The following is a 5,737-nucleotide window of genomic DNA, read 5'->3' on the forward strand; positions in this document are numbered from 1 at the left end:
AGCTTTAGCGGTCCCCCTGGGATGTCGGCGTCCTTAAAGGGAATCTTCACATTTCATTGGTAATTAGGTTTTATTTACTTACAGAAGTTTTTGTTTTTCTGCTGGGTTCTAGCTCAGTGATGATACATTCTGAGACTGGGAAAGCTAGGTTATAGCTCAGTGATGATACGTTCTGAGACTGGGAAAGCTGGGTTCTAGCTCAGTGATGATACATTCTGAGACTGGGAAAGCTAGGTTATAGCTCAGTGATGATACGTTCTGAGACTGGGAAAGCTGGGTTATAGATCAGTGATGATACGTTCTAAAACTGGGAAAGCTGGGTTATAGCTCAGTGATGATACGTTCTGAGACTGGGAAAGCTGGGTTATAGCTCAGTGATGATACGTTCTGAGACTGGGAAAGCTGGGTAATAAATAGATCAGTGATGATACGTTCTGAGACTGGGAAAGCTGGGTTATAGCTCAGTGATGATACTTTCTGAGACAGGGAAAGCTGGGTTATAGCTCAATGATGATATGTTCTGAGACTGGGAAAGTTGGGTTATAGCTCAATGATGATATGTTCTGAGACTGGGAAAGTTGGGTTCTAGCTCAGTGATGATACTTTCTGAGACTAGGAAAGCTGGGTTATAGATCAGTGATGATCTGCTCTGAGACTGGAAAAGCTGGGTTATAGATCAGTGATGATACTTTCTGAGACTGGGAAAGCTGGGTTATAGCTCAGTGATGATATGAGACTGGAAAAGCTGGGTTATAGCTCAGTGATGATACTTTCTGAGACTGGGAAAGCTGGGTTATAGCTCAGTGATGATACGTTCTGAGACTGGGAAAGCTGGGTTTAGAGGGTTAAGTGCAGGGGGGCTGGTGTTCGAATGTATCTATATGTGGTGGGTGGAGTATAGTGTATATAAGTCCATGCGAGATAGAGGCAGCCCTCTTTCCCGCTGGATAACAGGAGAAAAGATTTGTCCCGCCCTCCCAACTTTCTCCTGTTTTCATGGGAGTCTGAGGGTTGAGATTTGTCACAGTAGCAATTGCGGCAGGAGGAGGGGTCTTTGAAGGCACGTAATGGGAAGAAGGAGAACAACATAGAAGATTGTTGGAAAAGAACTCGGGGCATTTAACCCTGGGTAGTAGTGGAGGGCCTGGGGAGTGGTTACCCAGCTGGTTTTGCATACATTCCTGATGGGCAGGGTCCCCAGGAAGGGAGGTCTTGGAGATGGTTGGTGCCCTCGGGTCAGGTGCAGCACGGTTGTAGGGCAATAAGTTCCAGACCTGACAAGGGAAGGATGGAGTTTTTGGAATATTATGCCTGAAGTGCCTTCAAGGAGTCTTTTAACTGGAGAATGTTTGAAGAATAGTGCAGGATGTTCATTATGGAGTGTTTTTTATGATGTGTTATGGTTATGCTATTTTATTGCATAAAAGAGTTTGTGTATTTAATAGATGGCTGCTGTGGCCTTTACACCAATTTCAAGTTGTGGTCTCTTATTGGTTATGGGTGGTGGGAGGTCATAGATAGCAAAAGGCATCAAACATACCTTAAGTCAAGGTTTTGATGATAATTTATTTATGGTTGAAAGTTTTTTAAGGGTTTTATGTAAGAGAAACCTGATTATTTTATTATAAAAAGATATTAGGGGGAATTTATTAAATGTTCTCTGGCAGTTTTCTGGCGTAGAAAAGTCGCAAATGTATCAAATGTTTCAATTTGCACAAAAGTAGCATTTCCGTCACTCGCATTTTATCAAAAAGTGGGTGGGGCTTAACCGAAGGGGAGGGGCCACTAGCGGCCCAACAGATTTACTATTATTTATGCCGGACACTGTAAAACTATAAGGGAAATCTCAGACATTTCTGGCATTTCCTGTGAATATTACATACATGATAAGGTGGGGATACCCCTTTAATACTTCAGAACGCTGTGGGTGATGTCACAATGGGGCGGCAGTGATAATGAACACCTGTAGTAATGATGATGAATGCGCTGATGTCATAAAGAAGATTCCGTATTAGAAGGTTTTACTGCCACGTTCAGCGCCATATTTGATGCCACTGACGACCTTGAGCTTGACTTCCCCACCAATGCCGACCTTGATGCAGTTTGGAGGTTCTAGCAGGGAGGACCCTTCACCCATGACAGCTTCTTCATCACAGTGATACCATCCTCTTCATACGGGTTATCTGCTTTATACAACCCCTTTACATATGCTGTGAGGGAATATCAATGTAATGGAGGGGGGTGTCCAGCATGTGACCCCCCTCTATTAGCCAGAGTGGAGACCGTTGCTACAGAGCAGTCTGGAGGACCCGTCTCATCCGTGTACTACCTGGATGGCCCATTAATTTCAATGGGTACCAAAGAAGAAAGAAGACATCCGCCTAGCCAACCAGATCTGCCGAATTAAGTGTTTAATGTCGTTCCTCGTAATGTCGTTCCTCGTAATGTCGTTCCTCGTAATGTCGTTCCTCGTAATGTCGTTTCATGTAATGTCGTTCCTCGTAATGTCGTTCCTCGTAATGTCGTTCCTCGTAATGTCGTTCATCGTAATGTCGTTCATCGTAATGTCGTTCCTTGTACTGTCGTTCCTCGTAATGTCGTTCCTCGTAATGTCGTTAATCGTAATGTCGTTCCTCGTAATGTCGTTCCTCGTAATGTTGTTTCTTGTAATGTCGTTCCTCGTAATGTCGTTCCTCGTAATGTCGTTCCTCGTAATGTCGTTTCTTGTAATGTCGTTCCTCGTAATGTCGTTCCTTGTAATGTCGTTCCTCGTAATGTCGTTCATCGTAATGTCGTTCCTTGTAATGTCGTTCCTCGTAATGTCGTTCCTCGTAATGTCGTTCCTTGTAATGTCGTTCCTTGTAATGTCGTTCCTCGTAATGTCGTTCCTCGTAATGTCGTTTCTTGTAATGTCGTTCCTCGTAATGTCGTTCATCGTAATGTCGTTCATCGTAATGTCGTTCCTTGTAATGTCGTTCCTCGTAATGTCGTTCATCGTAATGTCGTTCCTCGTAATGTCGTTCCTCGTAATGTCGTTTCTCGTAATGTCGTTCTTCGTAATGTCGTTCCTCGTAATGTCGTTCCTCGTAATGTCATTCCCTGTAATGTCGTTCTTTCTAATGTTGTTTTTTGGAAATATGATAAAGTGTACAAATTCTATTCATATTATACTAAATTATATTGTGGCATCTTCTATGCCCAGAGGAAGGGCAGTCCTCCAGCCATGGGTTCCCTAGAGGTTTCCCCCACAGGGGGTTTTTCCTCTCCTGCGTGCTGGAGGGTGACTCTTCGTGAGTCGGAGGTTCGCCATTTTGGGTTTGGTCATATAATATAAATAAATCTTTGACCATTTAACACCCAATTTAAGTGTTTTGTGTCTTTCTTTTGCATTTTTTGGGATGATTCCTTTTGTTTGGGATTCTGGGTCTATCATATATCACAGTAAGGCCAGACATCTGCTTCCCACAGAGGAAAATACCCGACCCCATGGAGGAGTTATTGACCCAGTTGGGTCTTATTGTTGTGCCACTAAACAAAATCTGACTATCCATCCGTTCCATACAGTCCACATATAATGCTGGCATGTAATAGTGCCAGCAATATCAGTGCCATATAACGGAACAAGCCAGGTCACTGCCTATATACAGTATATACAGTAGGAGTCATGTTTCAAGGCTCTATAAGGAATTCACACACAGCAGATTTGTTGCAGAAATTTCTGTGACTGTCCCATTCATCTGAATGGGGCTTGCATTGCAGTAAACCATGTGCCTTCTGCCAAAACAACCCCATTCAGGCGAATGGAGCTGATTTTCCGTCACAGAAATTTCTGCGACTGAGAAAGCTGGGTTATAGCTCAATGATAAAACTTTCTTGGACCATACCTCCCAACCGTCAGGATCCAGCAGGACAGTCCTGGATTTTGGATGGTGTCCCGCTGTCCTGTGCGTCCGTTGGTATGTCCCAGTGTCAACTGCATCTGCGTCCTCAGGACAAAGATACAGTTGAATGCATTGGTGGAGCTTTCGGCCCCGTGCTCCACCATTCACTACGTAAAGCCAGCTGTGAGCGGATTGGCACAGACAGGGGCGATGCAGTGACGTCATCGTGCCTGTCTATGCCGAGCCACACAGAGCACTGCCAGGAGGAGCAGAGGGATCTTTTCCACTTCGCGTTGTCCCTCTTTACTATACTTGAAAGTTGGGAGGTATGTGAGGCTGGGAATTCTGGTTTATAGCTCAGTGATGATTCGATTTTCCCTGACGGATGCCAAACGAGTGCCCCTTTGTCCCCCACCAGGCCGGTTTATGTTTTTATAAAAAATTTTGTGTTATATAGAATAGCATCGTATACTACGCCAATTCATAAGAAAGTATACAGTAAAAAAAAATTTACACCGCGTGGTACATTCTATACTTTTTCTCCACTTGTCGTTGTCTCTGTCTATGGAGCTGTCCTTCTAATCCTCCACCTACTATTATAAAGACTATTCCTTTACAGCAGCAGTAAACTGACAACGATTTGCTCTGCCATTCAGGAGTTTTAATCCGGACTGCTTATAGAATGCAATATTTTGTATTTCTTTCTTATTTGCATAGTACTGCCCAAATAAAAAATATAAAAAAAAACACGCAAAAATTTCCCAAATTTTCCAATGACATTGAGTTAAAAAAAATACCCCTTTCTGGCGGAAATGTCCCCTTAAAGGGGTTATGTGGGGACCGAGAAGTACTATCAGTGTAGTCACTGCAGTATGTGATACACTCGCTAATATACATTCCGGTCCCCCGTCGCTCTGATTATGAGATTTTCATAGATTTTTACAGTGCTGGCGATGGACCGGAAGTCTAGTTTCAGTCTTCCTTGATGACGATACGAATTCTTCATCATGTGACCGGCCCCGCTGTACTCTATGTACTCGCTCTACTACTGCTACTGCTTGTACATGGAGTACAGCGGGGCCGGTCACAGAGCCGTATCGTCATCAAAGAAGACTGTGCAACAAGACTTCCGGTCCCCCGGCAGCGCTAGAAAACTCTATGAAAATCTCATAATCAGCGCGACGGGGGACCGGAATGTATATTAGCGAGTGTATCACATACTGCAGTGACTACACTGATAATCATTTTTGGTCCCCGCATAACCCCTTTAAATACAGCCTCAACACCTGGATGCCCTGTTCTACTGCATTGTAGTTAGATCGTCATAAAACCCTATGGTGATCTGAGTTCAGTTTATTAGACTACATGGTGGGGTGTTTATGGTTATTACAGCAGTAAAAGGACGCTAAAATGCCGCAATATTGCGACCCTATGAAAGTGCCTTTATTCTGTACAGGTTATGGGGATTACTAACTAAAAAGGTGAAACGACCCTACCAGATTTTATGGAATTTGAGATTATCTAGAATTTTAGAATAATAGAAAATAAAAACTTTCACCGTCCGCCGTCTCTACAGATCTTCGAAATGACAAATACTCCGGCATGTTGCAAAAATTCTCATAATGTTAACTAATACCATGCAACCTGATCACCCACATGTCTGCACATACAACCCTCCAGTGAGAATAGGGACTACAACATTTAACTGTTTAGTAGACATAGAAGCCTACAGCTCATCTTATAGCAGCTGATGTAAAGCTCCACATGTAGCTTCTATACTGATGCACTGAGCTGTGACTGGGGGCTGCAAACTATGTTCTGTATGAATGAGGCATTGCATTACATCCCAGCTACCG

Source organism: Rhinoderma darwinii, chromosome 5, assembly GCF_050947455.1.
Source record: "Rhinoderma darwinii isolate aRhiDar2 chromosome 5, aRhiDar2.hap1, whole genome shotgun sequence".
Classification (NCBI taxonomy): Eukaryota; Metazoa; Chordata; class Amphibia; order Anura; family Rhinodermatidae; genus Rhinoderma; species Rhinoderma darwinii.